Source organism: Phoca vitulina, unplaced genomic scaffold (assembly GCF_004348235.1).
Source record: "Phoca vitulina isolate PV1807 unplaced genomic scaffold, GSC_HSeal_1.0 scaffold7, whole genome shotgun sequence".
Lineage (NCBI taxonomy): Eukaryota > Metazoa > Chordata > Mammalia > Carnivora > Phocidae > Phoca > Phoca vitulina.
Window position 1 is genome coordinate 21,558,591 of NW_022589710.1, and position 18,362 is coordinate 21,576,952.

Here is an 18,362-nt window from a genome sequence, read left to right on the forward strand (position 1 = left end):
AACAAACAAACAAACAAATGAGAGCTCAAACATAGTCACCAAACTGTGCCTCCTACCACTCGAATGTTTAGTTTATAATAATCTCCCCAGTGAAAATAAGTCATTTGCAATCTTTCAGGTTAAAAAATACAAAGATAAAATATCCATTCAAAAAAAAATGCTGTGTTAGACTTTTCATCAAACACTCAAAATAGAAACAGCACAAAAATATGTATGTTCACATACAGCACTTCTTTTCTGCTTATATTGCAGTGCTGGCCTACAACAATGCATCCCTAAAGAAAAACAGGGGGGATGCAGTATGCTGGTGTTTGATCTCACATATTCAGAGATATTTTATGCCAAAGTCAAAACTGTATTGTATGAAATCAATCCATATTAGAAACACTTAACGTGTTCAATTGTACTGTGTGATTTTTTCACTATTAACTTCAGCTTAGACTTGGAGAGTGTTTTTCTCAGAATAAAAGGTAAATTCTTGTGTGGTCTAATATTTGTCTTCCTTGTTAAAACAAAACAAAACAAAACAGAGGAGAGCAAGAAAACAATTCCCTGTTATTATCATGGTTCTGTGGGATAGGCACAGTTTGCCTGGATGACATTTTTAAACATAATTTTTGCATGTTGGTTCTTCTAACATCATTTTAAGTAATATGGAAGTTTTCAAAGTATCTTAATAGCCCTTGTGAGGTGTTGACTTTAAATTATAAAGATTTATGACTAAAATTAGAAAATGTACATAGTGAAAAGAATATGCAAAAGGCACTCATTTAGTAGAAAAGAAAATTCTCTGAAGAGTTAAGGTTGTTAAGCTGACAAGAGATATTACTATTTAAACATTTCAAAAATAGATATTATATTTAATTATTGATATATTGCCATGAAGAAGTAAAAGAAATCCCTATAGCCCAACTGAGCCCAATTTATACTATAAATTGTATAATCTTACAAAGGTGTTTAGTTAAAATATAATTCTAGAGATTCCAACTTTTATATCATATTAACAAAGTTCATTTGTTTTACATCATATTGTAGTAAAATTAAAAGTCCCAAGGCTTAGGGGCCATTAATAGCATATGTTTGGACTATGGAAACATACAATGGTGACATTATCTCATGAAATATTTGCCTCTGAAATTGACTTGTACAAAGATGATTTGTTTTTCTATCAGAAAGACAAATTTAAAGAAAAAAAGCTCAAGAAAATTCCAAACTTCAAAAAACAATACATACATAACAAGACCATTGTTTTACCTGTACAATGCACTATGCAGAACTGTATTCACAATCGTATTTTAAAAAATCCTCTCTTTTCCAAAACTGAATTGAAAAAAGAATATTGTCCAACCATGTTTTGTTGAAGATGGCATTCATTTTTCTAATTATCCCTGATATTAAAAATACCCCAGGAGCACCTGGGTGGCTTAGTAAGTTAAGTGCCTGACTTGATTTTCGTTCAGACTATGATCTCAGGGTAGTGAAATCGAGCCCTGCACTGGGCTCTGTGCTGGGTGTGGAGACTGCTTGAGATTCTCTCTCTCCCTTGCCTTCTGCCCCTCCCCTGCACCTGTTCTCTCTAATTCAACATTCTCATAGGGCTTTTCAAAGCTCATGAGCAAAAAAGTATTATACCTATTTCATCATCTACCTTGCAAATGTTATTTTTTCACTGTGTCCTTAAACTGTCCAACCATCCTGAATTTGCATTATAAGCTTCATCTTTAGCACTTATATGGGTGTACAGGAAATGAGAAAGAGAAATCTCATTACATTAAATCATGTAGGTAGCTGAATGTTCAGTAAATGCCTATAGCATGTGTTGGTCAGACTACCCCATCACTATATCAGTATAAACATGTAAGACCACACAGCTCATCAGTTTCCTTCTTATTATGAGAAAAACGCAGTGTCCTAAAACATACTGTAAGATCTAGACATCCATACATTCTTCACAGCAACATGTGAGAGAGATTATTATTTTACATTCATTGTTAAGTGATAAAAAAATTAAACATGAAGGTTGAAAAGGGGAATGATATCATTTTGAGGAATTCTGTTTAAAACAATGCTCCAGGATATGGCAGTATTTAAAACAATATTCATAAACAATCTCTAATTCAAGAGAGAGGCTTTGCTACAGATATTGAAACCAACATGCATTTTTCATTATGTTAATATTCACAGACTGGATATTTCTGGAAATGACTGAAAAGACAGAGTAAGTGTGCTTCTTCATGGAAATTTACAGAAAAGTCTCCTAGAAGAGACCTAGTTCATAATACCAGGGTTCAAAACCAGGTTGGCACAACATCTTTTGTTATTATCATTGTTGTTGTTGTTGCTGTTGTTAGGAAGGAATGTTTTTAAGTGTGTTGCTTATTTTCCCTAGCACAACAAATTTCAATACATTCGTTCATTCAGTAAGTATTTATTGACTACCTACTATGTATTTAGTCCCTGTGATAGGCACTTGAGGTCTACTGGTGAAAAAAACAGTCAATGAATCACTGCACTCAGAAGCTCACATCCTAGCAGGAAGAGAACTAGCCCTTTCCCTATGACTCTCATTGTCTTAAGTGACTTCATATATTTACATCACCTGCCTGTTCTCTGAAGTTATGTGCATTTATGATCCCTGATCAAGATGCTTATGCCACATGAGCAAAATTAGTAAGGAAATTTGCCAAAAGATATTCATTACAAAATGAAACTTTACAAAATAGAACAAGTGTCATTTACATTTGAATCTAATCATTGAACAAGATAAATGGAAAAATTAGAAATGGAACTTGTGTTCTAAGGTGAAAAAAGACAATAAAATCAAAAGCTCTATTTCAGTCAATACACTATGTCAATAGTTGGGATACTAATACTTAATGGCCTTAAATGTCTTCATAAACATTGGGAAACATGATGAAAAAGAACTTTAAAACCACATATATCTCGCTCCTTTGGTTAACAAACCCTAACTATTCTTGCCAAAATGTGAAATCTTGGCAAAATTTGGTCTCATTCAAGTTTACAAGAATCAGAGCATTCATCTGCTGCTGCAGCCGAACCCTAGAGGGTCATCATTCATGGAGAGAAATCCAAGCTAAAAAACACTTCCAACTAAGGAAATTGTTGTCCATAGAATTTTGCTGTTCTTTATAGAAGATACCAGGGGCTTAAGAATAGTGCCAGTTTTAAGAGATGTCCTCTTCACAAGATCAGTGGAGCATGAATTCACTATACCTGCTGCCTGGAATTCTCTTCCAGTGCTTATCTACCTGGTAAACCAGTGGTCAGGTATTTTACCATGCTCAAATGTCAGTATCAATTCCTCACTGGATTCCTAGTTTTTTGCCTAAGCCAAATGAGTTACTTCCCTTTGTATGACCATAGCTGTTTATAGTAACCACCCTTCATGCCCCACTATGACAATTAGAGCTTTTACCCCTACCCTTTCACTGTTAGATATTTTGGAATATCAGGGTGAAAAGGGTGATGTTTTTCATGTTTGTACCAACAGCAACCAGAAAAGGATCTCACAAAGAATTAAGTGCTCAATAATGTCTCATTAAATAAAAGAATGTTGAATTTAATGATTAGAGAACAAGATGCTCAACATCACTAATTGTCAGGGAAATCCAAATCTAAACCACAAGAAAATATCATATCACACCTGTCACGAGGGCCAAAAAAAAGAGAAAAAGACAAGGAATAACAAGTGTTTTCGATGATCTGGAGGAAATGGAACTCTCATATTACTGTTGGTGGGATTAAAAATTGGTACAGCTCCTATGGAAAACAGTATGGATGTTCCTCAAAAAACTAAAAATAGAAATACCATATAATCCAATAATCCCACTATTAGGTATTTATCCAAAAAGAGTGAAAACACTAATTTACATATGCACCCCTATGTTGATTGCACCATTATTTACAACAGCCAAGATATGGAAGCTACCTGTGTCCATAACTAGACAAATGGATAAGGAAGGGGTAATATTAATGGAATATTACACAGTCATAAAAAGGATGAGACTGTGCCATTTGAAACAACATAGATGCATCTAGAGGGTATTATGCAAAGTGAAATAAGTCAGACTGAGAAAGACAAATACCACATGATTTCACTCCTATGTGGAATCTAAAAACAAAACAAAAACCAAATGAATAAAAAAACAAAAAAAGCAGAATCACACCCAAAATACAGAGACTAAACCGATGGTTGCCAGAAGAGAGGTGGGTGGAAGTATGGGCAAAATGGGTGACAGGAAGTAGAAGATATGGGCTTCCAGTTATGGAATGAATAAGTCACAGGAATAAGAGGCACAGAACAAGGAATATAGTCAGTGATATTATAATAGTGGTGTATAATAACAGATGGTAGCTACGTTTGTGGTAACATATAAATTTGTCAAATCATTATGTCGTACACCTGAAACTATGGTAACGTTGTATGTCAACTATATTCAAATAAAAATAACAATAAAAAATAAAGATTAGAGAACAAAAACTTCACTTAAGCCCCAACTATTCATTATAAACTTAACCAAAAAAAAAAAAAAATATCATGAAAGAATGTGACATATGACTCAGGATTTCATGACTCATTCATTGAAAAATACTAGTTATAAAGACCTGCCTGTTCTTTCATTGTTCAATCCATCTAAACCGAACCGTGCTTTATATTACGAACAAGGTGATGACAAGGAATTTCTCTATCAAAATTTAGTATACCACTAATATAAAATGAATATAGCATATTATTTATACTTTTTTATATTTAACTCTTTGCTCAGTTATGACACATACATTACTATTAATAAACTATATGATTAATCTCAATTATATCCCTAAAACTAAAATAAAGGGAGCATGGCCTTTGTCATAAGAGGACAGTAGGTAGATAATTCAATATGGGCTTAAAAAAATCAGTCGGGATTAAGGCTTTTCTGTAAGAGTGATATAGTGTAGCAGCAGAAAAGATAAAGACATCACCTTCAACACCATCTGGTGTGGATCTCACAGCTATACTACTGAAGCCTCACCAGAGCAGGAAAGCAAACAACACAATAATTCTGTTCTGTCTACCATAGCTGCTGGAATGGGGGCAGCTGGTGTTTCTATAATCAGTAATATAACACAGAGGGATCCATGCAAAAAGGCACTCTCTTATTGGTTATTCTCTCACTGATCTGATAAAGATTAATTTTTTTTTCTTTTTATTACCCAGCCTGAGGACACTGTATTATAGTGCTCTATTTTGAATCCTTTTATGATTCTATAACTTTATTCTCTAGCCATTTTGGCTAAGATTGGCTTATAGCTAAACTTAAAGAATAATGCTGAATAGATTTAACTCTGCTAGGCCTCTGTTTGCCCCTCTAAACATCCAGAGAATTATCTTTTTTTTTTTTTTAAAGATTTTATTTATTTATTTATTTGATGGAGAGAGAGACAGCGAGAGAGGGAACACAAGCAGGGGGAGTGGTAGAGGGAGAAGCAGGCTCTCCGCCGAGCAGGGAGCCCGATGCGGGGCTCGATCCCAGGACGCTGGGATCATGACCTGAGCCGAAGGCAGCCGCTTAACGACTGAGCCACCCAGGCACCTTCCATCCAGAGAATTATCTTAAATAATTCCTAAAGGACTGCCTAAACCAAATTTCTATCTTGATTAGGAAAACACCTGGGCATATAGTCTCCTAACCTTATGATACATCTTATTCGGGTTACTCAAATGACTAAATCGGCTCCAAGATACAGCAAAGATTAGATAGAGACAATTACAATCTTTAATATGTGCCAGACCCTCTTCAAAAACCTTTACATATATTGACTCATTTAATTGTATGAGGTAAGTATGATTATTATCCATTTTAGTTATTACCAATCTGGGAAACAGTTTAGATAACTTGCCCAAGATCACACAGGTAGTGAACGGTGGAGCTGGGATTCTAATTTAGGCAGTCTGGCTTGAGATGAATATAAATCATTGTAGATAAACTCCAGAGTGAAATAAATAAAGTTGATAATTTCTAAGTTCTAACTGAATTCTTGATGGTACTTATTCCAGAAGAAGACTTACTGCTGCCTCTCTAACAGAAAGAAGAGGTGATATTAGTATCATCCATTATTACATTATAAAAACATGGGCAGGGCAAAAACAAATGTGGTTTGCAGTCAAGACTTCCAGAAATTGTCTACCACTCAGGATATAGGGCAAAAAGGACTTGTGACTACCACTCAGGATATAGGGCAAAAAGGACTTGTGAACCACCTAAGTCATAATTAAAAAGCCTGAATTGTGAAATGTCTTTGGAAAAGGCTCTTAGGCCATTGCTCAGGGTGTGTTTACTCCTAACTTACACATAACCTAATGGAATCAGCTATTTAAATTCTCAGACTTCAGGAGGTTAGGAGGAGGAACTTAAACACAGGCTTCTTGAGACAGGAAAATGGAGAAAGACAGTGACAGTTGACAATCTGTCAGTAAGAAAAGAGAAAGAGAAACAAGTGCATTATTACATGGCATAGTAAGTGTGGTCACAAAGAAAAACCAAGCCTCCACTTATTACAACTATTGTTCCCAAAATGCCTGGAAAGGAAGGTATAATTTTAAAAAGCAAGAAAAGAAGTAATACATCCATATATTTAGATGTTAGTAATAAGGTGCAGAGAGAGAGAGAAATATTTTTGCTGGTGCTTTTAAAGTTTGCTATGAAATACTACTTTGTGAAAGACAAATGTGGTCATATTTTGCTGAATATAGTAGACCAAAGGTCAATAAAAAAATCAAATCATGCAAATCATACATACATTCATACTTAACACACCTGAGCATTAAAACAGTTACTTACTTTGGATTCTAGAAGTGGTTTTACAAAATAGAATGTCATATCTTGAATGCCTGAATTGGGTCACAACCCAGATTAGTAGTCTCATGAGTTCCTCAGCCCTTTAGCACATATGTTTCCAACCTCACAGCTGGGATTTCTGCTCTAGCCTCCAATGGACACGTGTGCATTCGAAAATGCTGGAATTAGGCATCTAATTCTAGTAGGTGAGGGTGCCTTAATAAATTAAGACCTGCCCTGGGAAACCCTAGAATTGTGTAGATTTTGTTTTATAAAGGGCTAAATATGTTTTTAGGAGATGTTTCCTTTCAAGTGCAGATGTATTAAGTATTTTTCTTACTATTTTCTTACTATTATGTTTATATAAGTTTATATACTTATGTAAATATAAGTAAATATAAGTATTTTTCTTACTATTATGTTTAATTATAGTTAATTAAATAAAAAAGGAAAAAGGAAGGCTTAACAAGAATCAGAGCATAATCTGTTAAAAATAAATGTACTGAAATAGAGAAATTTGATTTCAAGTTTTGTGTGTGATTAGGAGCCATTTTACAGGACTGAATTACATAGCCATACAACTGTGGTTTACACTGGAGAAAATGATGATTTTAAACTATAGACCTTGTAGGTGTCACTATGGTATCATGTTGACATGCTCTAAATAGTAACTGCTGTTTAACACTGTCATTACAGATCTAATTCCAATGAGAGTCAATTCAAGTCTAACCATTAAACTAGCTATACTTCTTATCTTGGGATTTCAGACACTCAGAATATTTAAATATATTGCTGCCATGTTCTAGGACAATGCTGCTACATGATAAGGGAGGTATTTATTTTTTGAATAAGATAATACTGTAATGTAGCATGTGTAGAAGAACTAAATAAGCTGCACAAAATGGAATGTTGCTTAAGGAAAGATTAAAAGCCAATAAAACCTTTTTAATACTATTTTAATATGAGAGAGAAAACATTGACTGAATCACCTCTGAATTCAATTCCTCTCTACGCATAAGAAATGTACATATGAAATGTCCTGCCAATATTTTATTTCTCAAAGCTACTGGAAATAGAGCTTTTACATTTTAGTTCTGATATTTTCATTATAGATTTCAGTAAATCCACATTTTCCCATTTTACATGATTAATATGAGCTGCTGAAATTATCTTTGCAGAGAACACAAATACCATTTGTTTTCAATGTCAAATGATTTTTTTGTTTTTCTTCAAGTTCTTAATATTGATATGTATTGATTTGCCTATTTAGTTCTTCAGCAACTTGAAAATTAAATCCATATTACATTGACTTTGGATCTGTATACCTATAATCATGCTTTCTAAACCTATATTCATATTTAACATTTTGCCTAAACACACAAAACAATGTTTAGCATGCAGACCACTGTATATTCAGTGAATTTTCAGGTTCCTTGAAAAATGGAATCATATTTTTGTATGGTCCACAGAGTCATAATACTATATGGATATCACACCAGATTGCTTTTTACTTACAGTTCCAAAATGAAAAAGACATGAATATTACAATTTTTATCTAGATTTGATCTAGAGGTAAAGTTGAAAGACAATATGCAATGAGGCAGGACTAGAGTTATTAAGTATTTCCGATCAACATCAAGAGAATTAGAAAGATATAGAGAATCAAAATTTATCCTCTTTTCCCCCTTTTTGTTCCCTTTGAGTAAGTGTCTTAGTAGATTTAATCCCAGAGAAATTTAACAAGAACCCTTATTACACTGCTCATTTTCCCAGTAGTTTTGTTCATTTATTTCCCGTTGTGCCTATTTTTTTCCTCATTGCTTTGGAAATATATTTTGAAATTTGCATTTAATATGGGACAATAATTTTGAAGGAATTTCTTACCTATTGTTACCTGTTGAGTCAAACTATCTAAAATTGCCTACATTTCACCATGTTAGAACTGAAGACTTCTCAGTAAAACAAAGCAAACTAGGGTTGCTGGATTTTGCTAAAGAGACAGAACACTACTTAGTAGTGCTTTCCTTGGCTGACTTAAAATCCTGCCTCTTGCTTGGTTGAGCACCATGTTGCAGTGCCAAGCCAAAGTGAAAACTTAAAGAGTAGCTTCATACAACTGTCACATCTTTTTATGTCAAAAACTTTATATCTGGTTTCTTGATAACATCTATTCTTGCCAAATCAGGATATTAGGTGCCATTAATAAAACAAGAGGCCAAGGCCATCATCAATAAATTCCTATTATACAATGTGTCTATCAGAAATCAATACTGCTGACTCTACTACACATTCACTGGATTAGTGTGTGATTGAAAGATGCAGTCAATAAAATGCTCAAGTGGTACAATACAGCAACTAAAGCAGAGTGACTAAAAGGAGCTTCCAGAAAGAAATACTGTTCAAAACATAAACCAAAGCATATTATTAAACAATTGGACATACCTATTTTCTATGGGAATAGAACAGTAGCAAATAAGTCAACAGAAGTATGTCACTATTAGAAAAAATAGTGGATCTTAAAATAGACGAAATTGACGGAACAGCTGAGATCTTTGTGATGCTTTGGAAATAACTGCCACAATAGCAAAAAAAGGTACATGTTATGTCTGGACTTACAATCAAAAGATTGATGTTAATGCATTTCTGATACTCAGCTTGTCTATTATTTCCCATTTACCAGTCTCCTCTCAGCTTGAGTCTCTGTAACAATACACTAGGGACCCTATTCCTGTATAAACTAATAGAGGGTCACTCTCTTTCTCTCTCGCTTTTTCAGGTTTAATTAAAAGTCTTAATAAACCAATGTGAACCTTTTAAATTATGGCTCGTCGTCGTTACTGTGACTCTATGATAGTAAAAGTGACCACAAGGCTACAATTTAGCCACAACACAGAGCCTTAAATCCTATGAGCAGGGGCGCCTGGGTGGCTCAAATGGTTAAAGCGTCTGCCTTCGGCTCAGGTCATGATCCCAGGGTACTGGGATCGAGTCCCACATCGGGCTCCCTGCTCGGCAGGAAGCCTGCTTCTCCCTCTCCCACTCCCCCTGCTTGTGTTCCTGCTCTCGCTATCTCTCTCTCTGTCAAATAAATAAATCTTTAAAAAAAAAAAGTCCTATGAGTAATGTGGCTAATCTCATTTAAACTTCCCAAAATGTATAGCTAAGTAAAAATGAAATTGATACTTTTAAATGCCTTAGAGTTTGAAGGAGAACAGTAGCTAGGGATGCATCCTCTCTTGAGGGGCATTAAAGCCTCCCTGTCAGTGAATTTTTTAAATTTTGTACAAGCAATATTAAAAGCGCAATATTTGCAAAGATTCCCTCAAATAGGTGCATTAGGTTCAGAGATTATTTATTAGCTTCACTTTTTCCTGAATAGCAATGTAAACCCCATATATAAAAGGACAACAGCACAATGAGGTATTAATATTCTGAAGTTGTGTAAGCCTGAACCTTTCTTGCATGGACTTTGGGGCCCAAGAGTATCTCTGTGTGTAGAGGCTGCATCTACTTCTTTGCAGCTACATTTCATTTAAATTTTTACTGTTGTTGATATTATCTTGCTAAATAAAAATGGAATTTTAGAGTGAATGTTGTCTTCCCGTCAACCTGAAACCCACCTCAGAGCACATTACCAACATGACTGAGCAAAAAAGCAAGTGCAAAGAGTTGAAGGAATTGTTCAGAGTGCTGCAGAGTGGGGAGGGAGAGCCAGGATCCACACCTAGGTCTTCTCACTGAAGTTTCTCTATATAAAGTTGCTTAAAGCTGTATATGCTCCATCATTAACAACTGTCATGAAGACTAGTATCCTATACGGAGGTAGGCTGCATGTTGAATTACATCATTGGTTTTCCTGGGATTAAAGGATTTTTCAGGATTAGGACTTCAACTGAGTCTAGGACAAACAAGGATGGTTGGCAACCTTAAAGATGACTACTTGATATAATCAATTCTAGGATTAAGCTGAATAAATAATGGGATAAGGTACATGCACTAATGGAAATTATTATATCTTCATCATGACAGTCAATGACTTGTAAATTCAAAATTTTCAGTAAATGATCATGGAAGTATTCTGTATCATAAGCTATGAGTGTCAAACTCAAAAACCATGAAACAAGTCTAAAATGCATTTCTAGCAATTTAATTAGTATTTATAATAATGTTAATTTTAGGCAGTTTCACTAGAACAATAGAATCTTAAAAAGTACTAAGACATGGTCTACAAATCCATAATCTAGAAGCAATTTAAAATAAAAAATTAATTATTCTCAGGGATTTAAAAATCCTCTTACTTCATTTTAGCATATCTTCACTCAATTTGCTGAAAGAAATATTATAAAACACATGATTTGAACTTTTGTATTCTTATGAGTAATTTTTAAATTGTTCAAGTTAATTACAGTTTAAAAGCATATGAAGAATAGCAACTACTTAAAGTTAGAAAAATCTTACCAATGAATTATTCTAGATATTTCCTAAAACACAAACTATTTGATATGCTCCAAAGTATTTAAGTTGTGAGATAGCATATCAATAATTTACATGCCTTTCAATGAATATGATAGCATTTCCTTTCATTTGACTAAAAGTGTTTTTTTTATTCTTGTTCTATTTTTAGATATCTACTGTGTCTGGGTTATGATGCCTTCTGGGAGAGTTGCTAGTTTATGAGGAGTATTTTATATAAGAACTCATAGACCCAGGATAACTGGCTATAACTAACCTGAAAAATGCATCGCTAGGACAACAAAATACGCAGGTGTAGGGAGATCTCACCAACATGCAAACTTCCTGTTACTATGGTAATAGGATTTTGGAAAATCTGGGTCACCTTGTTGCTCTGGAAACAGTCTCAGGAAGACCAAAGTTGAAATCCCATAATGACCACTGCTTCTATCCCTGGATTCACTGCTTACTCATCACCTGTATTTTCACATTTCTGAAGATACATTAATGAGAATAGGGCATATATAAGTTTGATTACCTTAGGAAAAGATGAGCGCTCAGATTAAGAATCTGCTGCATATCAACCCTACTGCAAGCTTTTTCAATTTCCCTCACATACCATTATCAATTTCACAAAATAGTATTTTATTTCTGCTAAACATTTTTGCCAATAATAGTTTAGACAGAAATATACCAGAATATGTATTCATTTCTATAGATTTCTCTGAGAAATATTATTTCATTTATCCACCGATAAAAGTAATTTAGAAAAGATTATGAATTTATTTCAAGATTAGTCATCAATGGTTGAAGCTGTATGTAATATCCTAACAAAAAGTCTAAGATTCTTGTCACCATCTCACCATGATTACTGATGGTACCATTTTATTCCTTCTTTCTATTATCTAGGTTAACAATCCAATTCTAGCTACTGTATATTATATTTATTATGTGCCAGATACTTATTTTTAAAAGTTTTTCATTTTATAGCATTTATAGCCTACAAAACCAAATAAGGTTGGACTCTGTGTTATCCCCATTTTAGGGAGGGGAAAAATAAGTTTAGAGAAGCTAAGTAACATCTCCAAGTTCAGAAAACCAGAATTTGAATCTAAGGCTTTTGAATTTTGAAATTCATGCAAAAGAGTTATAGGAAACATCTCATTCTCTAATGATGACACATCAACAATATGTGTGTTCCTTTGGTGCATCTAGTAGTAAATACTATTTAGAAAATCTAAATTATCTAAGATAAAAAAATCTACTAAGGAATTCATGTTCTCAATATACATTTGTGCATGAAATGATGATTCTTGGATTTTTTCTGTTTTCTTCCTTTTGTTTTGTCTTCTGTTGCACATGGAAAATGGAATCAGAAATTTGGAATCAGAAAAAAATGGAATCAGAAAAAAAATGCATGGGTTCACTGATACATTATTTGTGATCCTATTTCAATATTTTGACCATGCTTTTAAAAATTCATGATAATACTATTACAAAAGTGATTTCTGTCCCTACCTAAAGTTTCACTTACCTTTTATTGTTGCTCCCTTACCATTTCTCCAAAGATAAAAATAATAGGTCCACAAAACACTCTCATTAGAGTTCCCTCTTTGAGATAACACTGAAGAAAGTCTTTTCTCTCTAAATGGAAGATTCATTTTCTTACTTGGATTTAACATATATTATAAACTTATACATGAAATTTTATTTTATTTATTTTTTTTAAAGATTTTACTTATCTATTTTGAGAGAGAGAATGAGAGAGGGGGAGCGGCGGAAGGAGAGGGAGAAGCAGGCTCCCCGCCGAGCAGGGAGCCCGATGTGGGACTCGATTCCAGGACCCCGGGATCAGGACCCGAGCCAAACACAGACACATAACTGACTGAGCCACCCAGGCACCCCAATACCTGAAATGTTAAAAGAAAAGGAATCCGAAATGTAAAGCCCACCTTTCAGTCATTTGAAGGAGGTATTATGGACTGAGATGTGTGCCCCTAAGATTCACATGTTCAAGCCCTAAACCCCAGTGTCACTGTATTTGGAGTTGGGGCCTTTAGGACATAATTAAGGTTAAATGAGGTCAAAGGCGGGACTGTAATCTTATAGGACTTGTGTCCTTATGGGAGGAGGAAGAGACACTAGAGCTCTTGCTCATTCATTCTCTCCCTCTATGAACCACAGAGGAAAGTCTATAGGGGGAAGATGGCTGTCTACAAGCCAGAAAAGAGAGGCCTCACCAAAACTCTACTCTGACAGCACCCTACTCTTAGACTTCTAGCCTCTAGACTGTGAAAACATAAATTTCTGTTGTTTAAGCCACTCAGTCTGTTATTTTGTTATGGTAGCCCAAGCAAACTAGTCCAGGAAGTCATTGTACTTGCACTATGTATTTCTCACAAACTTAGTCTTTTTTTTTTTAAGTTATTACTTTTAGTGAAATACCATATCTAAGTTGTAATAAATGATGCTATTGATTGGGTAGATGCAGGGAGATCACCTAAAGGCAAGGCACTGCAATATCCATACAGCTAAGAAAAATGCATGAGGTTAGCACCTAGATGTATAGCAAAATGTCTACTGCCCCTTCCTTTGCACTTAGACTATCTATGACAATGGGCATGCCATTTTATAAGAGGAAGTTTTTATGTATTTTTATTTCATAGCTACAGCTATTCCTACAAAATTCCTATAAATGAAATATTATTTTATTTCTCACAACACCTACATACATTAGTTAAATTTCCATAAACATAGGAGGAAATTACCATAAATAGATCACCATTTTGCAAAAATGTTATATTGAGGTTTGTTGCAATTGCTGGGCATTGATATTACACTTTCCCTGTGGGTTATATAAAATAAGAAGAATAGACAACAGTTATCTAACATAAGAAACAGAGATGTCTCCTAATCCCTCTAACTTTTTTCATGATAATTTATTAACATAGATGAAAGGGTGAAAAAAAAGAAAAAGAAAAAGAAAGAGAGATAGAAGGGAGAAAGAGAGGAAGAGGAGAAAGGGGTATAGGTTTCCCCTATTTATTTGGCCAGTAACACTTTTGCAATGACTTGGTTCCTAAATGTGATGTGCATTTAAGGAAGACAACTTAATTAAATAATTTTTATAAATGTTAAGTGTGAACCCACTGAATCAAAGGACCTATATAATTAAGTCAAATTAGCCCCACCTGTCCCATTTCTTTATAGAACACATCATAACCCTCTCAAGCAGTTACAAAATATGTTTTTCATCCTAATATAAGTAACTTACTTAATTCTTATTTGCCTTTGAAATCATGAGACATCAACATATGTAAGTGTTTGAAATATATTAAAATAAATTAAATTTGTTTTATCATAATTTCTGTATGCCCTCACATTAGAAACACACATAATCTGAGAAATTTTAATATTTAATAGTTACCATAATTATGTTAATTTAAAATATATATCTATATTTATCAATATTGTAAATTTACAAATTTTAGCAGGTTTGTTTTAATGAACTAAGAAAAATATAGCTACATTGAGAATTTATCAATCAAGAGCTAACATTCTTTTTCTTCCAAATGGGAGTAAGAAAATAACCAAAACAACTTTGGACCCTGCTACAACCTAATGACAATAAAGAAATAAACCTAAAGCTTCATGTTTTATAAAATTGTTTAAATTGTCACGATAAGTTCTAAGACAGCTATATTAGGGATGATAAATAATGACATTTCTGTGACATGAGATTTTTCATAGCACACCAAGTAATCAACAGGGGCTAACAAATGATTGGACATGGTAGACATACAATTACAAGCTCTACTATAATGCCAACTCACAGTAGGAAAGTTAAGAAAACATGTTGTTCATAAATCTACAGATGATATTGCCTTTTAAAATGACACCTGAACATGGCTTCTTTAAGCAGTTGTAAAAAAATAGGCTTTTGTTTTAAAGATTGTATTTATTTATTTGAGAGAGTGAGAAAGAGAGAGAGCAGAAGTGGAGGGGAGAGGCAGAGGAAGAGGGAGAAGCAGATTTCCCGCTGAGCAGGGAGCCTGACGCAGGGCTGGATCTCCGGACCCTGGAATCATGACCTGAGCCTAAGGCAGTCACTTAACCAACTGAGCCACCCAGGCACCCCAAAGTAGACTTATTTTTAACGAAAGTTCCAATTCACAAAGAATGGGTTCATGGAAAACATTCTGATAATATAGACAGTATCTGTTTTCCAAAGTAATGATTTATGCTTGTTTAAGGTGTATACATTGTAGGTCATTCCCAGAAAGTCTAATTCAGCAGGTGCAGGAAGGGCCCAGAAAACTGTGCTCCATGATGCAATTGTTCTGCTGCAAAAAATTTACAAAACTTTATCCACAGCAGACACTGTTTCCATCTTCATATGCTATGTTATTTGGGCACTGTGCAAATCAGGTCAATAAACTGACTGCATTTAAAATTTTTCATTGACTATAGAACTGTTAAAATAAAATTTTGCTTGTACCAAAAATACATCTGATAGTCAATTATCTCATCTCCATTACAACAATTATTTCCAAAGTTACCCTCAACATATTAATTAACAGAGAAGAGTAATCAAACATATTACAATATTTATAATAGAATATTCTCCCCCTCAATACATTCAACATTTTCCTTGACATTTTCCAACCAAGAGTTAAAAACATGGGAATTTTATGTCCTTTAAAGATTCACAAGAATGAAACCATAAAGAGTACTTGTCCCTGGGGCACCTTGGTGGCTCAGTCGGTTAAGTGTCCACTTTGCGCTCAGGTCATGATCCTGGGGTCCTGGGTTTGAGCCCCATGTTGGGCTCCCTGTTCAGTGGAGAGACTGCTTCTCCCTCTCCCTCTGCCAACCACCCCCCCGCCTCATGTTCTCTCTCTAATAAATAAATAAAATCTTTAAAAAAAATACCTGTCTCTCACACTGATTATGCCAATGGTGACTCCTGATCTTCTTCCAGTGTTAGAAAGCAATGAACTAGCCTGTATGCACTTGTCAGTTTATAAGCCTGTTTGCATGAAGATGCTGAAAGCTTAATTTATTTCTGGTGTAATTTGAGAGCTACCTCAATGATTTCACCTATTTGAAATGCACCAACTCTTCCAATTTTGAGCACAACCAGATGGGAAAAATGCTGAAGCAAACCTGGTTTGAATATGTAAACCACATGACAGGTTTGATTATAGTTATTGAAGAGTCAAACAAGGTACTAGCTTATATTTTTTAACCCAATTATTTGCCATAACTCTAATGTTCATTTTCAGTGAACATCAATCTAAAATCTTTATGTGATAATTTATGAAAGAGAATAATAGGTTATTTTGTTAGTTTGGTCTAGATATACAATACTTTAGCCTGAAAAATAAAGAATGGGACAGAAAGCTGAAGAGTTAAACAAAACATTTATATGACAGAGTTCCTGTGCTCTCTCCCTAGGACAGGGAGTCAAGTCTTTGTTTTCTGAGCTGGCAATTGTTAAAAATCACCTCAGAAATAAAGCCACCCAGCTGCTTTATAAGACCTCAGGAATTGGAAAGTCTATCACCTCTCACGGTAATCTCTTCCTTTCAGCTTTAGGTTAAAAAGTCCTTATTTATTCCTAGTAAAACTCTGGCCAAGATTTAGGTTCATTTTCTCTGGCTCCACAAAAATTTTGAATAGCTAGTCAGTCTCCTATTTAAAATAACTCTTCACACATTGGGATAAATTTTGTCCCCACTCATTAGTAGCTGTGGGACATTGGGAAATAATAAAGATACACATTCCTACAGCAGAAAAAATGTTAAATATGATTTCATTGTACCTCTTTGTCTTTAATGAATTTTGGTTTATGTTGATTTAGTTCATTCTCAAAACAATCTAATGTGGATACTTTAATCACCACGGGCTAGTGTGTTATGTATCAAATGATAGAGAAAGATGTGATAGAACAAACAAGAAAAACAAAAAAAATCTACCTGCCTACAGCTCAGTAGTTATAAAGATAAACTGAGATAATAAACATGAAATACTTTTACAAGTAATAAAGCACTGCTCAAGGGCAAGGTTGTAACATATGTAATAATATACCTACTCCTTGGTTGTTATTCTACTGCAATATGTTTATCCATCCTATACGACCTACTTCCATTTTATTTATAATTTTTCTCTCTGGATCATGGGTATTTTAAAAATATATTAAAGAAACTAAGAAAAACAAAATTAATTATAATAATTCACCAAGTATTTCATGCTAAGAATAACAACATAATCACACTCAGCTCTTATATGTTAATCTCTGATATTTATTTCTCAATATCCTATTTCTTCTTTTTTTTAAGTGAAACGAGATTATTAACTTTTATAAGTCTTAGGTTCACTAAGATTTTATTTTTCTGCAATGTAGTTTCCCTCAAGTATTTCTCATCCTTCTTGATAAAGTTTACTTTCATGTCCCACATTCTCCTTTTACCTTCCACCAATGACTTTTACCCAGTGCTTAATAAAGCATTTCTCTAGTTTAAGGCAATTTACATCTTAGCCAATATTCCTATGCCTATCATTGCAGACCCATAATAGGAACCCAGTAAGTCTCTGGCAAATACATGAATGAATACATTTTAAAAATTATCTTTCAAGATTTTAACAAATCAACGGAACCTGTGTTGATGAATCAACACTTGAGCACCCATTTTTTTTCACCTTCCAATAAAGTCCCAGGTATAATCTTTTCATCAAATGTGCTGGATGCTGACTAGCTCTTTGTTGGAAAACGGACAAAGTGTGTTCCATGTGCTTTATGTATATTAACTCACTAATTCTTCCCTACAACGTTACGAATTTGTGAGGAAATTGAGCTAGAGTGTGAAGCAATTTGTTCAACAAGATCCAAGAGCTAATAAGCAGCAGAATCAAAACGTACACCCAGGCACACCAAACCCACACTTTTTAAGGTTTTTGTTAATGAGAAAATTACTTTTAAAACTCTTTATTTTAATAGCGTTATTTGAAAGTAAAAATTTACATTAATTGCCACTGAAAGTTTCTCAAAACCAGTTCAAATTCTAA

The 18,362-nt window shown here is 34.1% G+C and overlaps 1 protein-coding gene across 1 annotated transcript in view; it reads right to left on the reverse strand.

Annotated features, from left to right (window-relative positions):
• MDGA2 (MAM domain containing glycosylphosphatidylinositol anchor 2) overlaps nt 1-18,362 on the reverse strand; it is a 796,100-nt gene that overhangs the window by 260,918 nt on the left and 516,820 nt on the right. The window lies entirely within an intron of this gene.